Source organism: Eubalaena glacialis, chromosome 10 (genome assembly GCF_028564815.1).
Source record: "Eubalaena glacialis isolate mEubGla1 chromosome 10, mEubGla1.1.hap2.+ XY, whole genome shotgun sequence".
Taxonomy (NCBI): Eukaryota; Metazoa; Chordata; class Mammalia; order Artiodactyla; family Balaenidae; genus Eubalaena; species Eubalaena glacialis.
Genome location: NC_083725.1, coordinates 8,769,604 through 8,795,344, shown reverse-complemented (window position 1 = coordinate 8,795,344; position 25,741 = coordinate 8,769,604). Strand labels below are relative to the sequence as shown.

Here is a 25,741-nt window from a genome sequence, read left to right as displayed (position 1 = left end):
GGCTTGATTGCTTATTTTTTTTTAGTGCTGAATAATATCACATTGTCTGGATGTACCACAGTTTATCTGTTCACCTACTGAAGGACATCTTGGTTGCTTTCAAGACTTGGCAACTATGAGTAAAGCTGCTGTAAACATCTGTGTGCAGGTGTTTGTGTGGACATAAGTTTTCAGTTAATTTGGGTAAACACCAAGGAGTGTAATTGCTGGGTCATATAGTAAGAGTATGTGTACTTCTGTAAGAAACTATCAAACTGTCTTGCAAAGTGGCTGCACCATTTTGCATTCCCACCAGCAACGAATGAGAGTTCCTGTTGCTCCACATCCTCATCCCCATTTGGTGTTTTCAGTGTTCCAGATTTTGGCTATTCTAGTAAGTATTCAGTGGTATTTTGCTTTAATTTGCATTTCCCTGATGACATATGATGTTGAATACCTTTTCATATGCTTACTTGCTATCTGTGTATCTTCTTTAGTGAGGTGTCTGTTCAGATCTTTTGCCATTTTCTAATTAGGTTGTTCGTTTTCTTAATGTTGAATTTTAAGAGTTTTTTTAATACATTTTGGATAACAGTCTTTTACCCGATGTCTTTGCAAATATTTTCTCTCCATCTGTGGCTTGTCTTCTCATTCTCTTCATGCAGCAGTTTTAACAATACAGATTCCCAGGACCTTCTCTAGACCAGTTTTCTCCAAGGGTGGAACCAGGAACCCTGAACTATAGAGAGGTTCCCCAGGGGATTGTCATGCAGGAAGTCCATGGGCAGCACTTGGAACCACTGAAGGTGGAGTTGGGAGGTGTAGGTAGGAATACAGGGGATGAGCCTGAAAGGTGGACAGGGCCAGATGAGGAGGAGGAGGAGGAGTGTGAATGCCATGCTAAGGAATGCAGCATTGAAGGCCATCCTTTTTATTATAAGGCCCACTAAACATTTTAGGCTGAATCTTATAAGCAATGGAAAGTGACTGAGGATTTTGAGGGGAAGCCAAGGTGTGAGACAACCTTTGTTTTAAGAACATTCTGGTGATAGTGTATAGGAAGTATTGGGCATATTGGAGGCATTAGACCAGTTAGAAAATCATCAAAATACTCCAGGTGATGGGTGATAAGTCCCTCAACTGGACTGGGGCAATGATAGAGAGATAAATTCCATTCATTCAATTCAACAAGTATTTCTTTAATATGTTTTCTGGACTGAGCACTGGACCAGGTTCTAAGGATTCTAAGATGAAATAAGATACTGTCCCCATCCTCAAAGAACTCACAATCTATCAAGATTCATCAAAAATAATTAAGTTGAGAATAAAGGAAACAAGCATGTGGACAGTGTTATGGACTGAATTGTGTCTCTCCTAAACCCACGTGTTGACGTTGCACTGTGACCATATTTGAAGACAGGCTTTAAGGTAATTAAAGTTAAATGAGGTCATAAGGGTGGACCCCTAATCCAATAGGATTGGTGCCCTTATACGAAGAGGAAGAGACACCAGAGATCATTGTCTCTCTCTGGTGCACACAAAGGAAAAGGCCATGTAAGGACACAGCAAGAAGGTGCCATCTGCAAGCCAGGAAAAGAGGTCTCACCAGGAACTAATCCTACTTGGCATCTTGATCTTGGACTTCCAGCCTCCAGAACTGTGAGAAAATAAATGTCTGTTGTTTAGGCCACCTAGTTTGTGGTATTTTGTTATGGCAGGCCAAGCAGACTAATACAGACAAGTCTTAAATTTGTATTCATAGGGTGATACAGACAGGATTCAGTTAGGCCATTGATTATATATGTCTAGGGCTCAGAGGGGACAACCTGAGCTGCTGTTAACTGCTTATACTAAAGACAAATCAAGTGCAGATAGAGTGAGAATATGGCCCAGAACCACGACTTACGAACGCCAACATATAAGAGAGATGGCTAGGATTGGTAGGAACTCCTGTTTGGTTCTACTGTTGACGGGTTGGTGACTTACATGACACGTGTGCCCCTCTCCATCCTCTTCTTCATTCTCAGAAGGATGATGGGGGAGAGATGGGAGAATATCTGAAGTGAATTCTGCACACTTACTTTCCACTCTATTCCTTCTCTACTCACCGACAAAGCCAACATTTAGATATGGAACTCATGGAGTTTGACATATTGTCGATTCACTTTTTCATTAATTATTTACTAGCCATGTCTTCTGTTGGATTCTTGTATTATTATTATTTAATGTTTTATGTATTGGTGCTTTGCCTTGTTCAACAAGAATGGAAGCTCCTAGAGGACAGGAGCTGGTACTTGAACTTCTTTGCTTCTGCCGTTTATCCTTAGCTCTAGCACACAGCTGAGCTTCCAGGGGGTGCAGGAGAAATATTTGCTTTGAATGATTATAAGAACAATGGTTACATTTAGATAATCATTTTTTAAAAAATTTATTTATTTTATTTATTTATTTTTGGCTGCATTGGGTCTTCGTTGCAGTGCGCGGGCTTCTCATTGTGGTGGCTTCTCTTGTTGCGGAGCACGGGCTCTAGGCGTGGGATTCAGTAGTTGTGGCACGTGGGCTCAGTAGTTGTGGCTTGCGGGATCTAGAGTGCAGGCTCAGTTGTTATGGCGCACAGGCTTAGTTGCTCCGTGGCATGTGAGATCTTCCCTGACCAGGGCTCAAACTCGTGTCCCCTCCATTGGCAGGCGGCTTCTTAACCACTGCACCACCAGGGAAGCCTGAGGTAATCATTTTTTTAAGTTTTGCAAATTACAAAAATAGTCAAAGCAAGATATATTTATTTAAAATTACAATGTGCATTTTAAAGCCTCAATAGGGTATTAGTAGAAATCACAGTATATAAGAAGACTCCAAAAATTAATAGCTCATGGCAATGGATCTCCTGTACCAAGAAAGAGATGGGCACCGAACTGGATTTCAGGAAATGAGGGGTGTGACAAGTGTGAATCAGTGACTCATGGCTGTTGCCTGCAGTACTATTTACGGCTCACTGACACCTCTCTGATGGGGTTAAGTATTTACATTCAGCCTGATTCTCCCCTCTGACTCTGCAAGCTACAGCAACTCACCAGGAGCCCTGGGAAAGAGAGAAAACCCTCTCTCCAGGCGTCCTGGGCCGGGGCAAATGGAACTCCCCTCCCCCTCCTGTATCTGAAGAGGGCTTCCCTCTGAGAGTTTATGGCAGCCTGACCTCCAGCCTCTGGGTTGGAGAATCTGGCTGCTTCTGTACTACATAAAAAGGGTAAGTGCATTCATTATTATTATATTATTATACAATGTATAATATATAATAGCGATTATGCTGTCAGCAGCCAGAGTTTCTGACCACAGATCAGAGGCTGGGGTGACATGAATACACATCGTGAAGTCTTTGGAGGTTCTGTGTGAAGGTGAGAGGATTGAACTCCATCTACGATGGGGGCTCCAGTGAAGTTTCTTCCACAGGCAACTTTGGAGGTTGAATCTGGCGGGGGGGTACTGGGAGGATCTGGACAAACAGTATTTGCTGTACCTGGGATGTGATTCAAAAAAGGTCTCAGCTGTCTCCTCTGAGCCACAGCTAATGGCTCTCATCATTGCCCGTGAGAAGGCAGACAAGCAATGACCCAGAGGCCTGGAAAGAGCAAAGGGGCAGCCTTCAACTTCTTGGGTCAGATTCTTTACCCAAAACCTGGCCTGCTTGGATTTCACTTTCTGCTTTCCTTGCTTACATCAGTGTCTTTGTCTAGGCCCCCTGCCTGGTCTGGGGTCAGCGGATCAATCGCTGCCTGACTGTGGCTGAAATGGCTCCCCTACAGGGAGCAAGAAGCAAATTTCATGGGGGAAGAAGGGGTTCTCTTGTCCATTTATGCAGAGGGCCATGTGCTAAGTTGTGGAAGCAAGCAAGCCTGCATCTGTAGGTGGCTGGGTGTCCCCACCTGGCACTCACTTAGTAGGACCGTAATCTTTGTGGAATGAAAGAAGGCACACGTCTGACCACAGATGCTTGCGTTGGTCTTCCTCCTAGAAGGCACTTAGGTGAATTTCCTGCCCCCCGCCCCCGGAAATCACCCCAGCAGGGCCAGGCTGAAACCGCCCAGCGGCCTCCCTCTTTATATTACACCACCCGACCCCCAGACCTTTGCGACTTTTTAGAATAAAAATAGCAGTGGCTTAAAACAGGCCTGCCCGGCATTTGCAAAGAGGTGATTTACTGACAAAGCCTCCGCACCTTTTTATCTGTCCCTCTGCCCCACCGTTGCAGTCACCCCTCGGTGAACCAAACGCCCCAGGAAGCCCAGAGCAGAAAGCTCTTGAGACTAGGAATAACTAACCAGTGTCACCTGAGCAACTTTTCTGGGGCCAGGGTAATGAGAATTATTCAAATGCAATCATAAAAATGAGGCCAGCCAGGCAGGAATGGGGTGGGAGTGGGGGAGGAGTGGTGGTGGAGAGAAGGATTTCTTGCCAGTTTTAAGTTTCATAATTTCTGGGGAGTTCTCTTGGGGTCCACAGAAAATTTCACCTCATCCCCAGCCCCTGAGCCCAGGATGTCTTGAAACTCGGCCTCGGGTGTTTGCCGAGGAGGACTTGGCCTGGGGGGCGGGGGCAGGGTTCCCGAGCTCCTTTGGGGGTCCGCCGCGTTCCTGTGTCCGAGGCAACCTCGCAGTCTGACGCTGTCTCTGCAGCGCTCTGCTGCCTCCCCGGCCGCTGGAGCAGGCCCGCGCCCGACGTCTTAGAAAAGCCTCCAGCAGAGGGAGACACTCCAGCGGCTGCTCCGACTTGGAAGCGGCCGGGGCCGGGAGGCGGGGTGGGGTGGGGTGGGGGGGTGGGGAGAAAGGGGGAGTGAGGAGAGGGGAGGTGTGTGAAGTGGGGGGGGCTCCGGGGGGCGGGTCCCTGTGCCGCTGACGTCCCGAGCAGTGCTGGGAAGTATAGGCTGTGTTGTCACGCCGGTGTCAGTCTGATGAAGATTGGCATCAGGTAAGCTGTCATTCATTTCCATGTCAGAGACGCTTTTGCAGGCGGCGGCGGCGCGGCGGCGGCGGCGGCGGCGGCTGCGGCTGCTGCTGCTGCTGCTGCTGCTGCTGCGGGCGGCTGCCTCAGAGCGCGTGTGTTTTATTCCAGTCCCCAAGCCAGAGTATTATTCATTGCGACAGGGCAAGGAGGAGAGAGGGAGAGAGGGAGGCAGCAGGGAGGAGAGAGAGGGAGGCAGCAGGGAGGAGGGAGGCAGGGAGCAGCGAGGGACGGCGGGAGCGTGCAGAGAAGCTGGGGAAGCGCCGGGAGAGCGCGGAGCGAAGCAGCGCGAGTGGCGGCGAGGCCGGGGAAGGAGGCGGCCGGAGCCGCGCGGCCCGCCCGCGCCCGGGCCCGGCCAGCGCGCAACCCCGCCGCCGCCGCCGCCGCCGCCGCCTCGCCCCGCTCGGGCCGGTGGCCGGGCGCGCATTGTCCGCGGGTGCGAGGAGCGGGGCTGCCGACTCGGACCGCCGCGGGCCCAAGACACCGTAGCGGGCGGGCGGGGAGCTGCGAGCTGGGAGCGCCGGGGACCCGAGTAGGGACATGCGCGCGGGCCGGAGCCCCGGTGCGGGCAGCTCGGGGCTGGGCGCTCCGCGGGCGAGGCTGGGAGCGGCGGGCCGGCTCCAGGTTCGCTTTCTTTCTCCCGGCTTCGGGCGCCCTTTGGGCCGGAGCTACTCTGCGCCAGCAGCTTGGAGCTGCCTTCGAGCGGCTGGAAGCGGGAGCAGCCCCAGACTCGGGCCGGGTGCCTGGAGTCCGGGAGCCGCGGCCGCGTCCCGCCAGGCCTGGTGAGCCAGGGTGGGTGGGGGTTTGCAGGCGGATCCGTGGGGAGAGCGGAGCACAAGCTGTGGGCCAGGCAAGCTGGGATCGCAGGGGCCGGGCTCAGGGACCCTACCGCGGGAGGAGCAATAATTTGTAGGGTTACTGGCTTTCCGCGGATTGTTGGGTGTCTTTGGCGAGGTGTGGGGAGGCGCAGGGGCCCTCGGCGAGGTTCGGGAATAGGGAGCCCTCCTGGCTCTAGAACGGAGGCATGAGTTCGTAAGAGGGGGGAGAAGGAAAGCGCCCCAAAGCAGAGAGCCGAGGGGAATGGGGCAGGGTCCCGAGTCTGCCGCGCAAAGTTTGCGTTTCTTTCGGGTTAGGCGTGCGGGGCTCTCCCGACTCCAGATCCTGAGGAAGAAACGAGCAAAGCGTGCCGCCTTTTCCGGGGGCTCTCAGCGGGAGAGCCCGAGGTTCCGGCGCGGTGGGGAGAGCCCGGCTAGGACTGGGAGTGGGGCGGGGGGTGGGTGGTGGTTGTGCATTAGGGCTGGGCTTCAGGGCCAGGCTAGAGTTTGGGATTTTAAGAACCGAGCTGTTTTCAGAAGCGGGATCGAAGGGCCGCTCAGTAGCTTAGGGATCGAATCTATACCCCGGCCAGAGCAGCGGGGGTGGGGGGGTGGGGGTGGTTCTGGAGTTAGGGGCCCGGGGTTACATCTGAGGCTGGAATCGGAGGAACTGGTGGCGTTTTTAGGCTTTAGCCAGGGGTTCACGGCTTTGGTGGTGGTGGTGGTGGTGGGGTGGGTGGGTGGGTTGAAGCTATTGGAATTTGGGGAGGGTCGCGCGCGCGACTCCCCACGCTAAGTGGGTTGAAAAGCGTTTAAGTAGGCGATGAAAGTAGTTGATAGGAGCCATGGCAGGCGAGTCCCGAATTCCTGCTGCTTCTCCCCAAAAGCGGATCTGGAGGAAAGGACTTAAGGCGCGCAGGACCCGGCCCTAGGAGAAGGATTCCGGGAAGCGGACAAATCGAAGGGATGTTCTGGGCGAAGCGACGGGGTAGCCTCGCAGGGCTCGGGGTGGATCCGAGGACCCGACCCTGGCGGCTCGGCGGGCTCCGGAAGCCACTTCGGGTCTGCGGGCGCAGCGCGGCCGGCCGGATGCGGTGGCCCGCAGGGGCCGCGGCCTGCGCGGGGGGCGCTAGCAGCGAGGCGTCAGGCCGGGCCCTGGGAGTCCGGGCTGCGGCCGAGGGCAGGGCGGGCTCTGGAGCCCTGACCGGAGCCGCCAGCTGTTGACCCGCAGGCGCTGTCTGCACTTCTCCCAGGCCCGGCCCGGAAGCCCACAAGCCGGGCCGCCGGTGCGACGTTCCGCCTGGGAAAGGGGCGAACTCGGAGTCCCTTGTCTTTACCCCACTTGTCCCGGGACTCCTCCAGCGTGTTGAAATATTTTCCAACTAGTGGAAACCGAAAGCTTAGCATTTTAGGCAAATTTAGACTATCTCCTCCTCCCCAAATCTGAGAAAATGATGGTGTCCAAACACGAGCTATATTGCGCAAAGCCTTAGTCCCTAGCCCTCCTGCCTGCCCTGCCATTCTGGCCTTCTCGAGGCTTCAGGAACTTGGGGGGAAGGTAGGGAGGGTCTCCAGTCTTTGGGCTCGTGATCTTCCACTCGAGCTGCACCCCGCTTGGCTCCGGCCTAGCTCGGCGGTGGGAGAGAAGTCCCGACTCGGGAGGGAGGTTATCCCTCGGGCCGCTAGGGAAGCAGAGTGTGTTGGCGGGGGAGGGGGGGGGGGTGAACGGGAGGAAGATTTTCAATTTCTCCTTTGCAGTCGCGAACCCACCCTCCCAGCCCTCCGCAGCCCTCGCACCCCTCTCTGGGGCAGCCAGACAGCGCTTCCGGGACGCAGAAGGCTCGCGACCCACGAGTGGCCGCGGCGGCCCGGGGCGCGGCGACCGCCCAGTGGCGGAGCTCCGAGGCTGTTGTTTTGCAGGCTTGGAATTCGTGCGCTCTCTCTCCCGCCGAGAGCCTGAGGGCGGGAGGGAGCCGTGACCCCACGGAGACTCCCCGGTCACCGCCTCCTCTTTGTGAGCGCTAAAGGCATGCAAGCCCAGAGAAAGAGAAGCTGCTCAGAATAAGGGGCAGGGGGTTACCGGAGGGAGATGGGCCCGGCCACCGCTCACAGTAAAATGCCTTGTGCAAATTGCACTGAAGTGTACCCAACTTGAGACTGGCTGTTTTATGATCCTTTCTGGGAGTTTACTGCTCTCTGCTTTTAAGTCTATAGATTGCTTTAAGTTAATGAAAGTGCTGCTTTCAAAAAGGGCTTTTATTGTGCAGCACTGGCAATCCAGTACCTCCCCTTTACTCTTCCAAAATGGGCCTGTTTAAAAAGAGGGAGCGTCCTGGAGTTCCCACATGGACAGAGCTTGGGGGAGGAGGCTGTATGAAAACGAGGATTAATAAAAATCCATGTCCAAGTCATTCGGAAAGACGAGTTCACTTCTTTTCCAGTCCAGTGCCATCTGTACATTCCTGTATTGCCTTTTGGACTTTTCACTGAGTCTGATTTTAAATGTTGCTTGGTGCCTCCCTCTGACACCCCCTCTCCACATTGCTTTATGTAGGCCTGACCCTGTTCAATTAAACTCAAACTGGATTTTAGGCTTTCAACTGGCTGCCCATTCAAACTGCAACTAAAATATTTACTCAGGACTGGGGGAGGGGATTTGCCTTGCATTCAGTGAGATAGATGTGTTAAAATGTCAGGGAGAAAGGCTGGGAACCTTGAGAAGAAACATGGAAGGCTTTTTCCTTTTTCAATTGATTTGGCACAAAAGGTGAGATGACAAGGTTTTTAACTAGGTCCTAACACAGAAACTGCAGTGGGGCTGGGCTGTGGCTTTGACCGCATGTCATAACCATTTAAACTGTGGTTAGTTGTTCAAAGCTCAAAGCTTCTCCAAGCTGGGTTTCATTAACTCTACACCAGTTGCCTGGAAGTTCAGTAGCAATAAATTGTATAAACACATTTGAAGTAAGTTAGTGATGAAATAAGGAGAATTACTGTCTTGTGAGTGGAGAATCCTGAATTCACGGAGTTCTAGCCTAACTGGAAACATACCTCCTCTCTCTTGGCCTTGAGGTTTATGGGTGCACCAGAGTGTGTGTTAAATTTCTTTCTGCTATGTCCATCTCCAACCTGGGGCTGTAACTCATTAGGGACCAAGGCTTGCCTAGAAAGCAAAAAAGGCTGGGTTTTAAAGGGCTCTCTATTAGCCTGGTTTAGAAACCAAACCAAACCCCTCAACCTGACTTCCTTACCCTGGGTGAATGCAGTGTGCAACAGAAACAGCAGCAGAGCAGGCCAAATTAGATTTTAAAAGGTTAGCAGCTTAATAATACTGTGTTGTTAGCAACTGAATTTGTTTTTATTAAAGAAACAACCTATAAAATTTATAGGCCTCCAACATGTTGCAAGATTTCCTTGCTATTTATTTAGCGCCCCCCTCCCCCGAAATTCTATCTCCAATTTCAAACTTTTGTTCCCGATTTATTTAATTTGGAGCACATTTTCTAAATTAGCTCGCGGAAGGTGAGAAATGCTGTTATAAGTTTTCCTTTTTCCTGTGGCACCAGGACAGCGATGCTGTAAGATATATATAAATGTGTGATGCAATTGCCTGAGGTGCTGGCATGTGAAGCAAAGTGTCTGGATCAAACAAAATGCAGATCAGAGTATGGAGAGGGTGAAAATGATGCCACAGAGGAAGTTACATGGGAAGTGAAATCATCGTGAGCCACCATTAGCCTTGATTCTAGCCAACACAACAGGCTTTGTATAAAACACTTCACATGAGATCCGTGACTTATTGAAGATTGAATTATGTTGAGAAGCAGAATTTAGAAGGAAGAGTTGCACTGGCTGGGTTCCGTCCAGGCTGCGTGGCCAGGCTTGTTGTGATGGGGATCTGCTAATTTAATTAAATCTAATACCTGGTGGGAAAGGGAGGAAGGAGATAATCAAGGCGGGCAGGTCAGCATGCTGGGTAGTGTTTAGGCTGGAGTTTGGGGACCTGGCAGTTTTATACCCTGTTACTCTCTGGCTTCATGACTACAGTGGGTCAGTTAGCTTCCTGATCTCGGTTTCTTCATCTGTAAAGTGGAATGTATCACATGAATTCCTCATTAGGCTCTGAGGAGTGACTGCTGCCTGAATCCTGCACTCTAAGTAATAAAGGAAATGGGAGAGAGGAGGCTTCTGAGCGGCAAAGTCATTTTCTTCATTGTGTTTTCTTGCCCTGCCTGGCCCCAGAGCCTTTCCCCACAACTCTCAGGAGTTCTTAGGCTTGGGTGAAGGGGCTAAACTCCTGCCTTTCTTATATCCTGGAATTTGAAGTCCCTGCTGTGATTCCAAAATGCACCTGCACTTTTCCAGGAGAGGCAATTAAGCTGGAGCTGGGGGAACCAGCATGCTTATTCCCAGCTGTGCTACCTGGACTAGCTTTCAGACATCAGATGAACACAGAATCTGACTGGTCAGAAATGCGGCCTCTTTATGTCATTGGGAAGAAGAGGCCACAGCCTGGACCGGTGTGTGACATCTGGTCGGGCTAGGGCTGGGGGGGGATGGGCGTTGTCTGGAGCTAGCCGCAGCTTGAACCTCACTTAGCAGTCTCCATGCTGGCAGATCAAAGCAGATTCTGGGCCAGAAAGCCTGAGAAGTTACACCCGGCAGTTATACAAAAGTGTATACGCACTTGGAGCAGTTATACAAAAGTGTATACGCACTTGGAGCCTCCTTCCGTTCCGGCGCCTGAGTTTTTAAAGCTATCCCTGATACTGGAGACAGGCTCCAGTGGAATGCTTGCCTTTAATTCTCCCTCATCGTTGGGGGGACTTCTTGGGGTAAATTTTTCCTCCGCATATCCTTCTGCAGCAGTCTTGGGCAGCATCTTAATTTCCAGTCTGATCAGGGGTGAGAGCTGGGACACACAGGATGAGGGTGGAGGGAGTTGGAAGGCACAGTCCTTCTACTAGAGCTCGGCTTTTCCTCGGTCCCGATCCCCCAGGAGTGAGGAAGAACCAGGCCCTCGGGCAGCTCGGGAAGAGCTTGCTGCCAACGTGTTGTCTTGAGGGGGATCTGCTGTTTGGCTTGGATGGCTCACTGCAGGCCCTGCCTGCCTGGGTTTCTAATTACAAGAAGGACGGTTCTGCTAAGACCTATCTCACTAAAAACACATCCCTGTGTGTAATAAGAAACCCTAAACCAGGCAGGATATTTTAAAACTGAAGCAATGAAGATTAGATTAAGTCTCCGCCAAACAGCTTCGTTCTTCTATTATTTTTGGCTGGAATGTGGAGAAAAGCGGCTAGCCCTAGGGCCCAGAGCAGACTCTGGAGGGTTCAGATGGGGCCAGAGTCGGTGGTGTAACTGTTAGTTTCTCTGCTCAATAGGAATGTGGCCAATTTCAGTACAGCTCAGTCAAGGCAGTGGGGTGCCTGGTGGGGGAGGAGGGTCAGGCCCAAAGGGGCCAGAGAGTGGCCCCGAATCAGCAGGTCACAGGGCACTGAGAACCTTTTAAATCCCTCACATTGTCCAGCCTTTTGTGTTCAGCTTATGCGTCTACCTCCCCCCCCAATCCCCCGCCAGCCCCATCCCATGCCTAGTTAACCCAGCCATCCACCACGTGGCCTTTGGAGGATCCTTAGTTTATTGGATTATTTTTCTGGGTGGAGAGAGGAACGAACAGTTGTCCAAGATTCCTGGAAATAGAGTAACCAGTAACCTGGCATCAGAATCCCTTGCTCTGTCCTGCTAGGGAGATGCAGCATGGTATCCATTCATTCCTTTGTTCCTTCGTTCAGCAAATATGTAGAGAGTGTCTCCTCTGTGCCTGGCACAGTCCTAGGCGTTGAGGATACAGTAGCAAAAGCAAATGGAACAAACACATGTAACCACCAAGTCCCTGTCCTCACGGAGCCCGCGCGCTGCCACAAGTGCAGAGTGTGGGCTTAGCATCAGATAAAACCCGCACTGAAAGTCTCCTTCTACTAGTTACTAATCGTGTGGGTTTAGACCAGTTGCTTAACATCTTTGATCCAGTTTCCCCATCTGTAAAGTGGGAAATAAAAGCACGTAGCTCATAGGATTGTGGAGAGAGTGTCTGGAAAGTGCGAGCACAGTGTCTGGCACCCAGGGCAGGCTCAGCGGGTTTCCTCTCCAGTTGGTGCATTATCCAGCCTCCCCTTTCCCCTGGCTTTCTCCTCCCCCAGGACACGGCCTAGGCCTTCCACAGGTTACTGGCACATCAGCAAGTGTTGAACAAACAGCCGTGTGCTGCGCACTGCACACAGACTTCGGACAGGGACACAGACCCGGTCCTCAGGGACTGTGCAATTTGGGCGAGGACAAACTTACACACAAACGCATGAGAGATGCTGTGCACACGCACTGAGGCGAAAAGAAAAGAAGGCAGAAATCAATCGTTAACCAAAGGAGGCAAAAGTGGGATGGGAGGCTGCCGAGTGATGGGGACAGAGTGGAGGTGAGCTCTCAACGGGGCTGGAGGGGGAGGGGCGAACATGAGACTGTCCAGGTCAAGGTGCTCTGGTGCTGTCATGGCGATGGCTGGGGGGCAGCGAGAAGAGTTCAGCCTCCTCTGACCACGGCCAGGGGGCCAGAAGGGCCACCACTGCCTCAGGAGAACCTCCCAGACCTCCCTGTTGGAGGTGGGCTGCTTTCACACAGTGACCTTTCAATGCGTAGAACTTAGGCTTATGATTTAGTGCAGGAGGCTGACCAACTCATTTCATTCCTGACTGTGATACCCCTCTCTCACCTACTATCCCTGCTCTTCCTAAGCCGAGAGAGCAGAGACTGTAGGCCCACACCCGGCCCTCTCGGGGGCTGCGAAGCTGACCGACGTCAGAGCGGTTGGGATGTGGAGAACAGGGATTCGGACTGGGGATCAAGGACAGTGGATTCTGCTCCAGACTTGGCCACTGACTTGCTGTGTGACCTACAACACGTGACTGACCTCTGGATGTCAGTTTCTTCAGCCGTCGGAGGAGGACCTAGAACTTGCTCTCAGAGGCCCCCTTCAGCCCAAAGTTCCGTGATTTTGTGTTTCCTCAAATTGCATTGGTTCACGAACAGACAATCGTTGGAACCACCATCCAACCACAAAACCAGCAAGTATCATGACGGCATACAGCCGCCAAGGCATGGATTGTGAGGGCTTGGCCCTTGGGTGCCCTTGTGTTGTAGGGTCTCTCAAGACAGTGGGGAGTTGGCCTTGACTTGACCGATGGCCTTCCGAGGGCAAATGGGCAAGTCTAGCAGTAGGGGCGGCTCCACGAGGGCAGCATTTTGTCTGAAGACTCACTGGCTTTTTCATAAAAAGCACCGTTTGCTTCTTTTGTTGAGACGGTGTGGTGTTGGGAGAAGGAACACTGGCTTTGGAGTCACATTCTTGGTTCTGACCCTGGTTCTACTACGACTAAGCTGTGTGTCCTTGGGCACATCGCTGAACCTCTCTGAGCCTCAGTTTTCTGACCTACTTAGGACAGTAATATTATGGAGCACACAGGACCGTTGTGAACACTCTAGAAGAAGGTATCTGTAAGCGCTCATGGTGAATATTGGTTTCCTTTCCTAATAAAGAACATTCTCATGCGCTCTCTCTTTTGAGCCTCTCAACATTGTGAAGTAGGTGAAGCGTGAAGCAGTTGTTGTATCACTTTACGAGTGGGAGGAACCTGGGCTCAGAGAGTGGCTGAAGCAGCAGGTCCAGGTTGGCAAACTCTGCAGAGACCTACCGGCTGTTACGGAAACCCAAACCTAGAAGATCTATTTTTTTCACTTCCACAAAGCTTTTGGTTACGGGAGGGCTGGGCTGGTCAGCACAGAGAGGAGGAGGTGGGTTTCGGGCAGGGAGGTGGGGTAGTGGCAGTGGGGCGTGGTGGCAGAGCTGCAGGGCCATCTCCCTGCCTCCCTCTGCTACCCAGGCTGGAAGCCGGCCCACAGCCGGGGCGAAGAGAGTGTCCTGGGGCTTTACCCGTGGTCCTCCGACTCTCCATCCTGACGGACACCAGGGAACACTGAGCCCATTTTTGGCAGGGCCTGCTGACTCCGAGTAGGCTGAGTCCAGGGTGGCGCAGGGGGTCCGTGATGGAGTAGGGGGAGCGAGCCCCACCCCCAGAGGTCCCTCTCACAGTCCTCACTCCGTGGTCCCTTGTCACTGAGTACTGCTCTATTCCCAGGCCTGTGCTAAGCCGGGAGTCCAGGGCTGTCCCCGCCCTTTCTCAGGTGAGGCCCTGCTCTGTGTGGGTTGTGAGTTCAATTCCAGGTCAGAGGCAGAGAGAAGCAGCCCAGAGAGACTCCGGCTGTGCTCCCAGGGCCTCGTGGTGACAGGTGCTTGTTCTCACTCCCGAGCCCTACCTGGCGGTCCTTCCATCCGTCAACGAGCGGGGCCTGAGCCCACTATTCAATGAATGCCCAGCTGTGTGCTGTATGGGACTCGGGGCCTCTCCCGTGTGACCTCTGACACATCTCTTAACTTCTCTTGATCTTAGCATCCTCATTTTATACAAGGAAGAGGTTAGATGAGATTATCTTCAAGGCCCCTTCGGGATCTACTATTCTGTGACTCTATGGGCTATACGTGCTAAAGTGTGTGCTCCAGACCACCAGGCACCTGAGTCAGGAAAAGGTGGTGAGGCACCTGGGGACATTTGGCCCATAGTGGTAGGACCTGCCTAACTCTGAGTGAGCGAGGGGGTGGGGAGAGTAGATGTAATGGCAGCTGGGCCTCCCTTGTTTGGGTGCAGGGGCTGGGGGAGCTCCTGCTGAGGGGGGGCCTTTCTGAGTCCTGCAGTCTCCAGGAGGACCAGGGGGACAGAAATCAAGCAGGAGAGCCCAGTGGTTTGGGAGCTCAAGTCTGCTGCTCTCCCGTGGCCCGGGTAGAAGTGGTGGTCTTGTTCTGCTGCCACGATGGGAGCCCGTCTCGCGGCCCCTCTCCTGCTAGGCCTCTCCCAGCTCTGGGAGGAGAGAGCTAGACACACAGTGGGGCGGCAGACCCCTGGGGACCCTCACGTGTGAGTGTGATCTGGAGGAAAGCCAAAGAGCTCGACAGGATTCCCCAGCCTTCTCTGGAGGCCATTCCCGGGGAAAGTGACTGTTCCTTGCACTGGCACAGCTCTCCTTGGGAAGGCACCCCGTTCATGAGAGCCTCTTAGTGGCAACAAGATGGGGGCGGGGTGCTACCTCCTGCTGACTCCCAGTTTGCTGGGAAAACCCCTTTCCAAGCTGGACATCTGGTCTCCTGGAATACTTTTCAAAGTCATTTCCATTGGCTTTGGAAGGGAGAGATGGAGAGAGAACTGCATTCGCGGGCTGTACTCTGGGCAGTGTCATTAGCTGCCGGCAGGGCTTTCTTTCTGCACAGAGTCCTGGTGCTGGCGGTGCTGCCTGACCACAGTGGGACTGGACCCTTCCAGGGAGGGAGGAGATGGGCAGCCACAGCTAGCACGTAGATCAAGGGGAGAAAAGGATTGTTCTTGAGCCCTGTGATTTCTGAGGAGCTGCACAAGGCCACAGAGGAATGGACACTCCTTCACCGGGTGCCGGCAGCTCTCACTCTTTATTTTATCCGGTCATCACCACGGACCCGAGAAAGCAAGCGAGGTTCAGAGGGGGTAAGAGAATTTACCCAAGGTCACGCAGCTGGTTCGGTGTCCACCTGGATCCGTGGTCTTTCTAGCCCAGTTCGCTGCCTGCTCTAGGGAGATGCGTGTTTGGGGGAAAGTTGCAGGATTGCTTGCTGCCTTCTTGCTCCATCTCCCTCCCACCCCAGACCCCGTGCTCCAGCTCATAGCAAGCTCAGTGTAAGATACAGGGCTGTGGCCTGGGCAGGTCATGGGTGATGAGATTGCGGTGTGACAAGGAGCACGACTGAGGCAGGCCGGTGCCAAACAAGCCAGAGCCTTGGGTGTGAGCCGTGACTCAGCCGTATGCTCACCGCGGGACCTTAAAAGCTGGCCCCACTCTCCTCCTCAGTAAATGGTGGTGACAGTGCCTACTGCCAGGGCTGTGGGCCAAGCGAGTTAGTGGCCGAGGATGTGTTACGCACGGTATATAAACATAAGTGAAAGCGCCTACACTGTGCCTCGCATGTAACGTGTTGGGGAGAAAGTCGGTTGGCAGAGACTCTATTTCTTATTAGTTTGGAGTCGAGCACACACACACACACACACCACCTCTCGTGCTCACTCACAGAGTGGTGACAACCTTGTTTAAGCGATTGAAAGCTGGCAGGATGGCCCGTCACGCCTGCCCCACGGCTGGGGTGTGAATGGCGCCCTCAGGTGGTTTTTCAGATTCTGGCATAGAGACAGACCTGAATTGTGTGCCTACTGTGTGCCAGTGGCTGTCCCGTCTAGTCCAGTGCAGGGGCCATCTGGGGCCTGGTGTCGGGGGCTGGCCTCTGCCAGGTCCCGTCAGCCCGCACCAGGCCATGGGTTCCTCCCCCTGGGTAGTTACATTCATTCTACAGATTTTTACTGAGCACCTTGTACATGTCAGACCTGGCGGAGGTGCTGGGGATGGGGATACGGCCGTGCACTAGGCAGACGGGCTCGCTGCTGGTAGAGTTCACAGTCTGCTGGGGGGAGATGGGCATTCAAGTTCTGCGGGTAATTAGTGAAACCGTGATAAGAGGAGAAGTCCGGGAAGCCACGAGAGTATAGCCAGGGGGCGTACATCCTCTGGGGGTCTGGAGGGCATCCTGGGGACACGAGGTTCGGGCTGAAGTTTGCAGGGAGCTGGCGAGGATTCTAGTCACCATCGGCTGGCTTCACCTGACCTCATGCTCAGAGGAGACCCTTCCCAGAGAGAGAGCTGGCCAACCCCTCCATCCCTAGGGGCTCCTTTTCCATCCCAGGCAAGGGCAGAACAAGGCGAGAGAAAGACAGTGGGCACCGGAAACAGCCAGCCAGGGATTTTGCTCTCACCTGAGTTTCCTGCCCAGGCTGCTTCAAAGAGCACAGCTGACGCTGTTCCCACAAAGCCCCTTCCTCCCAACGCGTACTACTGCACTCCTCCAGGGCAAAGCTTTCAGGAGGAGCCTTTAGAAAATGCAGGCATCCCTTGCCTATTCTTCCAAAGCTAGGGCCCTGATCATATCCAGGGGTGCCCGGTGATGTTGACGTTCAAGACGTCTTACCAGAGTCTGATTTCTGGAAAGCGCACATGGGCAGCAGCTGTGAGCTGGGGAGGAAGGCTCACCCTTCTTTCTTGGTACCGTCGGGAGGACTATATTTATTGGAAGATCTGGCCCCTTCCCCTAGAGGGGATGGAGTAAACCTCTTGACTTATTTCCTTGATGCGGTGGCTGAGGCCGTGCCATCCTTTTGGAAACACTGAGGACAATTTGTGAATATTTTGTAGTCTGGTACTTTGGAGGGGACAATGAGGAGAGGCAGGAGAGGGGGAGGCCAGAGAGAGATTGATGGGCTTAAATCACTAGGGCTGTAAATTCAAAGTTACACAGATGTGAAAAATAAAAGGTGCTTGCGAGGGAATAGCTGGTGGTACAGAATGGACCTTTGCCCGAGGCTTCGGCATCCCCCTGGGCTGGCAAAGTGTATCTGCCTCGGGGTTAGACAGGTAGGGGTTAAGCCCGGCTTCTGCCACAGGCTGGATGTGTGATCTTGGGCGATTTCCTAACCACTTTGAACCTGAGTTTCTTCCCTTTTGTGAAATGGGGAGGACAAAGGCTCTTTGCAGGGGTTCAGTGAGCCTGGTCTAGTCTCTGGTACTAGGTGCTCAGGATGTGTGGCTTCCTTTCCCGCCATTTCCTTCTCTCTACAGTGCTGGACACAGACCAAAGTTCCCCTTCAGGAGGCAGGAGGGAGTGGGTGCAGGGAGGCGTGGGTCTCTCTGGGGAGCTGGAGGCATGGATGTCAGCTGGCGAGGCTTTTCTGAAGGTGGGGCGAGGAGAGTGGGGGGGAGGCGCAGTGCTCTGGGGCTCCTGGGATAACCAGGGCAGCATAGGTGGCCTCGGGAGGGCTGCAAAGCAGGGACTCTTTGAAACAGGGAATTGGGAGGATGGGAGAGAGGAATGAACACTTATGAAGTGTCTGCTATGTGCTTGACCTTGAGCTAGGTACTTTAGCACCCATTATGTGAGTTTATAAATTTAGAAGCATAGAATCTTAAAGTCTCAGAAATCTCAGAACTGGAAAGGAGATAAGACATCTATTCCAACCTCTGTATTTTATATATGTAGAAATTGAGGCTCAGAGAGGGCAGTAACTTGCCTAAGGTCACACAGGAAATCAGTGGCAAAGCTGGGTTAGAAACTGCCCAGGCCAGTGCTGTTGGGGCAGAGCAGAAAGAGCATAGACTTTGGAATTAGAAAGACTAGGTCTGACTATAGACATGCTTACAATATGACCTCGAGAAACTTACTTCCTGAGCTCAGTTCTCTCAGCTGTAAGATGGGATAGTAATTCTCAACTCAAGTGGCGGCCATGACAATGAAATGAGATAACCCAGATAAGTGCCCAGTGTGGCACAGGGGCTCTGTGGGCTCAGGTCCTTTCCCCTCCCAGCCTGCCCCCTCCCCACTTAGCTCAGGGCTCTGACCACGCCCACAGGGCCTCCAAAGAGCCCTGAGCTGGTCTGGCCTTGTGCCTCCAGGGTGCCAATAACCCGGAGGCCTGGGGCACTCTCTCGTTCAGTTATTCTTCCAGTATTTATTGGGTACCTTGAGTGTGTGCCAGGCATTGTCTTGGTGCCTGGGCTAGAAAGGAGCAAAAACAGTCATAGCCTCTATCCTGGTAGAGTTTACAGGGGGATGGAGAAGAGAGGCATTAAGTAAAAAAAAAAAGTCATACAAATAAATTTGAGAAAACATGCGTAACAAGAGCTTTGAAGGGAAGAACATGAAACTATGAGAGCATTTAAATAGGAGATTTTATTTAGAGAGAGCAGGGAAGGTTCTCTGTGGAAGAGAAGTTTGAGCTGAAACCTGAAGGGAGAGGAGGACATAAGTGAATAAAGAAGGAAGCAAAGAGTATTCCAGGGTGTGTGAGTGTGCGGGGGACAGTCGGTGTGAAGGCCCTGGGGAGAGAGGAAGGGGTTGATGGATGGCAAGGGGGACGGGGCAGACTGACAGGTCAGGAGGGACACCTTGGAAGAGCTTGGGAAAGAACACAGGAGTCTGATCTGGACCAGGCAGCACCTTCAGGAGAGGCGGGACGACCCAGGCTGAGATTCTGAAGTGGAGACCAGGCTAAAGCTTGGCTATAGGCCTGGAAAGAGAAACAGAAATGAAAATAATAATAATAAAAATCATAAATAGATTGCAGGTCTGTGGTGGAGAGGCGAAAAATGAACAAATTCATCATATAACTGAACAGTGTCAAATTCATTTATGTCAAAGCCTTAATGATATGGATGCATCACTGAGTAAAAGCCAGAGTCCTCACTGTGGCTGAATCTCTACCTCCCCAGTCCAACTCCTCTCACTGTCTTCCTCCCTCGCTGCTCCAGCCGCCCTTACCCCGCCCCCCCCCAACCGCCTTGTGGTACCTGGAGGGGTCAGGCATGCTCCTCCCTCAGGGCTTTTGCACTGGCTGTTCCCTCTGCCTGGAGCTCTCTTTCCCAGGTATCTGCCTGACTCACTCCCTTGGTTTTTCCAGGTACCTGCTCTGATGTCATCCTCTCTCTGAGGCCTTCCCTGAAGGTCCTATCTAAAATAAAGTTCCTTTTCTCCCATCCCTGGCTCTCCCTACCCCCTTTGTTTTTCTCCTGTAATTATCAGATTTTGTCTCTTCTTTTCCACTGCTGTAATCCAGAATAGTGCTTTTGCATATAGTGAAAGCCCAGTCAATGTTTGTGGAATGAATGAATGAATGAGTGAGGGGAACTGATTGCATGAGAAGTGATTTGTTAGGTTCATTCAAAGATGCTTATTCCTTTCTCTGAAATGTCAGGATTGGGAGGAGCTAAGTCTTTGAACAACTCTCTAATTTAACAGCTGACCAAACAGAGGCCCAGAGAGGTTAAGGGGCTTGTGAAAGATCACACAGAACAGAGCCAGGATGAGAACGGAGGCCTCTGGGATTCCCTCCAGGACTCTTTCTACAGAGTTTTGGCTTTTCTGCACGACACAGCTCTTGGGGGATGAGAGGTTTGCTCTGTGGGCCTCCATTTCTGGGGGGTGGGTGGGGGATGGCCAGAGGGCCTTGACTTCCATGAATTCTGCTCCTGGGGTCACATGGCCTCAGGGGCCATAAGTTCATTCCAAAATCTCTGTTGCTTCTGCTCATCTCGCTGTGAGACATTTTGGGGTCGTTCTTGGGGGGTGTTGGTAAAGGTGACCATTGGCCACTGACAGGCAGGCATACTTCTCTCCCCAGAACTAGGAAGTAAAATGAATGGGCTGTCAGTCTTCTGCAAAGGCCAGTGCACAGGAAATTGTTGTATAGCTCTTACTTGGTGCAAGTCTGCCTAACATGGGGAATAATGCAAAGAAGCATGTTTCTGGCCCTGCACTCCAGAGACTTCCAGTCTAGCTAACTAGACTAGACTACTAACTAGCTAGGGAGACAATACTTTAGTAGCATCAATATTAATATTTGAATAATAATAATAGCAAACATTCATTGAGTCCTTGCTACATACCACTCTTCTAAACACTTTACACCTTATAGTTCATTGACTTCTCATAACCACTCTTTGAGGTGGATGCCCTGCCGCCTTCACTTTTGGGTGACCTGAGGCACACAGAGGTTAAGCCACCTGTTCAAAGTCACACAGCTAGTATGTGGGGGAGCCAGGATTTGAACCCAGGCAGTCTCCCACCAGTGTCCATCCTCTTTATTTATAAAGTTAAATAATAGCACAAGACAGGAACGTGTGACACATCGCGAGGAGGTTGTATGAAGCCAAGGGAGGAGGTCTCGCTGTGGCTGCAGGAGTCAGGGACGCCTTCCTGGAGGAGGTGCTGCCTGAATCAGAAGAGGAGTGTGTGGATAGTCAGAGAGAGGCTTTGCCCTCTTGGTTTTCGGTCCTCATATGGACGAGAACAGTGGTTCGGAGGGCCTGGTGAGGGCCCTGCAGTGGGGATGTGTCTCCTCCTCCCTTGATGCATATACTTGGGGACGGCAGACACGAGTGAGGTCCTTTACCAGCTGCCCAGCGAGGGTTGGGAAGAGGGCCTGATGTGACCTGACCTCCCTCCCCATAGAAACAGTTCCCCATGGGCTTGTGTCATGAGGATTCTGCCTAGATTCTTAGATCTAGGCAGATCCGAGGGCAAGGTGCTCAGGATTCAGGATTCTTAAATGTTGGGCGAACTTCTGAGAAGATCCTGTAAATGATCTATAAGATTGTGGCTGTTCTGTCTGTAAAATGGGCTAGAAATCCCCCAGCTATGGGGTTGCATTTGATGGGGGTGATGTGTCCAAAGAATCTGGTCCAGAGGGCTTCAGGTACTGAGAACCTCTGCTCTTCTGTCCACCCCCCTCAAGCCCCAGCTCCACCCAGACTGGCCACTCTTGGTCTTAGGCTGGAGCTGGGACACAGACAGAAGGTTTCTTTGCCCTGGTGACCTGGCCCTTTGGGGCTGTGCTTGGGGGCAGACCTAAAGCTATCCTCCTACTCAGAGTGGGAGCCATCAATATTTTCCTTCAGCTATGTTTGCATTCTGAAAAGACATTTGCTTTCTTTTGGAGCCACAGAGCACAGGAAAGCCTCAGTCATAGGGGTCCAACCATCTCAGTTTGCTGGGGACTGTACTGCGTTTAGGCTTTAGTGCTGAAAGTCCCTATTCCAGGGGGACCCCTCGGTCCCGGGCGCTGGGGCAGCTTGTCACCCGAAGAGTCAGTCAAGACAGAGAGGATGTCGTGGCCTCATGCACCCACTAAAGGCTGTCCCCTTGCTCCCTCCATCTGGCTTCTGAATCTCCCAGCAATAGCAGGAGTCACTGGAAGGCCTAGTTGAAAGACAAAAGCCTTTGGCTTCAGACAGACCAGAGTTCAAATCCCGTATCTGCTGCGTACTGTCAGCCTGACTTTGGCCAAGCATCTTAACCTGAGTCTCAGTGTCCTCTTTTGTAAAAATGGGGACTATAATAACTCCATGATGGTGTTGTGTTGGGACTCCAGTGGCCTAATGTGTGTAGAACTCCTGGCACATGCTAGGTTTACGTATAATGGGCTAAGCCATCCGAGCCATTGCTTTTATTCCCAGTGTTGGTTATGGGATGGGGAGAAGCAGCCACTTCCTTTGTCTCAGAGAGGCTGGCCTAGACACTCCCCGCTCCGTGCACAGAGGACTTCCTGGCCCAATGGGCTGGGAGTCCCTTAAGTTCCAAGGGACATGGCACATGCTGGCTGCAGCATGTGACAAGTATGTTTTCTGACAGTGAGTCCTCTGCTTTGTGGATCACTGGAGACACATCTTAAATTCCTGGCCAGCTGACCCCAGCCACTGTAGCCTCCTCCTGGGCCACCTCTCCCTAATGCAGGGTGAGCCATGCTCATGGGACATGGACTCTCTCTCTCTTTTTTTTTTTTTTAAATGAATTTTTTTACACTGACTCTTTTTAATGGTCAAACGAAACAAAGAAGATAAACACTATTTCCAAGACATTGTAAAATTCACAAAAAGAGGTGATTTTCTTCAGATCAACTATTTGCCTGGATTTCCACTCTAGCATTGACCTTGATGAGCCTGGGGCATCAGCAGATTCCACTCATTCGAGGAATGGAGTGTTCTTGAAGGGCCAGTATGGGCAGGGGACGGTTTCACGCAGAGCTGAGAACACCAATGGGCTATTACTCTGAGCCGAACATGCTCTATTTCCTGTGAGGTTTTCCTCTGTTGCCTGTGGCCCCTCCATTTGCCTCAAATCTATTTTCAATTTATTTAGCACCCACCGTGTGCCAGCCACCAGGGAGGGAAACAAAGCCGATAAGATTTGGCCTCTACGTGAAGGAGATTACAGTTTGAGTGGAGAGAGAAGCATGAGAACATGGAAAGTTAAATGATTTTGGAGGAGTTACATAGCAATTCTTGAGGGTGGATCATCACAAGAGCTGTTCCAGGGCAGAGAGGATTCATTACCAAATGAGAGACACAGGGAAGAGTGTCTCAGAGGAAGGAGAGATAAGAGGGCTGATGGGTCGGGAGAGACTTGATGGAAGAGGTGGGTGAAGTACCAAACCCTTGACGCTTACTACCTTATAGCAGGCTTGGGATGTGGGTATGACTGCCTCTATTTTTACGTACGGCAAAGGCCAAGCCGCCCAGTTGATAAGTTTGGATCAGAACCCAGGCCCATCTGCATGTAAACTTTTTCCATTAGCCATCCTGTCTCCCACGAGCCAGGCCTTGAAGGTTGGGGAGGATTGAATAGACAGAGAAAGGGGAGCCATAAACAAGGGCGTGCGTGTAGGAATATAATGAGCGAAGAAAGACCCTACTGTGTGGTAGGGCGTTGAGCCAGCCAGCCTGGAGGGGGAAAAGCCAGCCTTCTCCAGGGGAGTAGAGCCTGTGGTCTGGGCTCCCTGTGCGGTAGCGACCTGAGCCTCCGGAACTTTGCACATGCTGACCGCTGTTCCCTGCTCTCTCCTTGGAACCTCTCCTCCCCACACTCAGGAGCTCCCGATCGCTTTCCCTGGCCTTGAGTCGGAGGCTGGCTAGGCTGGCATCCTCCAAGAAGACCCAGTAAATCCCTAGTGATAACAGTGATGATAACAACACCATCTCACTCCCGTATAATGCGTTTCTATCCATACAGTCCTTTTCATTTGAAACCTGAAACAAACCATGAAGAAAGACATCCTGGCGGCTGAGCACAGGCCAGGGCTCCAAGCAGGTACTCACTGTTTACCACTGCGTGTGCAGCACCTGGCACATGAGAGGTGCTCAGCAAACATTTGTCAAGTTTCACTCCATTTGTGGGTACTGGATTCCAGCACCTCTGCAGAAAGCAAGCAGCACCCCTGGTCCTTCTCTCCTGGAGCTTGTTCAGTGTTCTCTGTGCCCAGTGGCCCCACATCTCAGCCCGAGTAGAGGCTGTTGCAAAGCCCACGTGCATTGATAACTATTGAGTTCAAGGTTGAAAGCAATCTGGGTTTTTCTCTTTGTTTGGTTTCCCTGGGTTCAATTTAGTTTCACATGAGAAATTAAATAGTTACACCCTATCTTTTCTACTGTCCTTTTTTGAGTAAAATCTATATAACATAAAATTTGCCATTTTAACCATTTTAAGTGTATAATTCAGTGACGTTAATTACATTCACAATGTTGTGCAAACATCTCCATATCTATTTCCAAAACTTTTCATCACCCCAAACAAACACTCTGTACCCTGTAAGTAGTAACTCCCCATTCCACTGTCTATTCTGCCCTTGGTAAACGCTAATCTATTTTCTATCTCTATGAATTTACCTATTCTAGATATTTTATATAAGTGAATTATAGTATATTTGTCCTCTTGTGACTGGCTCTTTCAACGTTCATCTGTGTTGTAGCGTATAGAAGAATTTCATACTTTTTCATGACTGAATAATATTCCACTGTATGTTTGTACCATATTTTGTTTATTTATTCATCTGTTGAGGGACACTTGGGTTGTTTCTGCTTTTTGGCTATTGTGAAATAATATTGCAAGTGTCTGAGTCCCTATTTTCAGTTCTTTTGGGTATGTACCTAGGAGTGGAATTTCTGGGCCATATAGTAATTCTACATTTAGCTTTTTGAGGAAACACCAAACTATTTTCCACAGCGGCTGCACCATTTAAGTTCCCACCAGCAAAACTCAAAGGTCCCAATTTCTTTAAATCTTCACTAACACTTGTTATTTTCTGGTGTTTTTTTTTTGTTGTTGTTGTTTAGAGTCATTCTATCAGGAATGAAGTGGTATCTCATTGTGGTTTTGATTTGCATTTCCCTAATGACTAACGGTGAGGCATCTTTTCATGTGCTTATTGGCCATTTATATATCTCCTTTGGAGAAATTTCTATTCAAGTGCTTTGCTCAGTTTAAAAATGAGTTGTCCTTTTGTTATTGAGTTGTAGGAGTTCGTTATATATTCTGGATATCAAACTCTTATCAGATATATGATTTGCAAATATTTTCTATTATTCTGTAGGTTGTCTTTTCACTTTCTTGGTAATGTCCTTTGATGGACAAGTTTTTATTTTATTTTATTATTATTTTCTGCCTTGCAACGGTTTATTGGGGCATCTGAGGAAACACTGGCTTGAAGTTTTTATTTTAATGAAGTCTAATTTATATACTTTTATTTTGTTGCTTATACTTTGGTTGACATGTCTAAGAATCATTGCCAAATCTATGGTCGTGTAGACTTATCTCCATGGTTTTTTTAAAAAGAGTTTTATGGTTTTAGCTCTAATTTTAGGTTTTTCATCCATTTTAAGTTAATGGTATGAGGTGGGGTCTAACTTCATTCTTTTGTATGTGGAAATCTAGTTGTCCCAGCACCATTTGTTGAAGAGACTCTTTTTCCCCCAGTTGAATGGACTTGGCACCCTAGTCAGAATCAATTAATCATTGATGTATAGGGTTATTTCTGGACTTTTGATTTGGTTCCATTGGTCTATATGTTAATCCTTACCCCAGTAGCATACTGTTTTGATTACTGTAGCTTTGTGGTAAATCTTGAAGTTGAGAATGTGAGCTTTCCAACTTCGTTCTTTTTTTTTTTTTTCAGGATTGGTTTGGATATTCAGGGCTTCTTGCAATTCCATATAAATTAGAGAATCAGCATTTCTCTTTCCATAGAAAAGCCTGTTGGAGTTCTGATAGAGATTGTGTTGAAGCTGTAGATTGCTTTGAGTGGTATCGACATCTTAGCAATTGTAAGTCTTCCTATCCATGAGCATGAAATGTCTTTCCATTTATTTAGGTCTTCTTTAGTTTCTTCCAGCAATGTTTTTTAGGTTTCAGTGTAAAAGTCTTTCACTTTCTTTGTTACATATGTTCC

The 25,741-nt window shown here is 50.9% G+C and overlaps 1 protein-coding gene across 5 annotated transcripts in view; it reads left to right on the top strand.

Annotated features, from left to right (window-relative positions):
- Nucleotides 1-4,884: 4,884 nt before the first annotated feature.
- PKNOX2 (PBX/knotted 1 homeobox 2) overlaps nt 4,885-25,741 on the top strand; it is a 258,254-nt gene continuing 237,397 nt past the window's right edge. For 4 of the 5 annotated variants that reach the window (XM_061203226.1, XM_061203224.1, XM_061203225.1 and 1 more), the window contains exon 1: nt 4,885-4,941. The gene's annotated coding sequence lies outside the window, so the exon portion shown is untranslated. Of the gene's footprint in view, nt 4,942-5,733; nt 5,757-25,741 lie in introns of those variants that run through there. The other variant, XM_061203223.1, reaches the window with a different exon arrangement.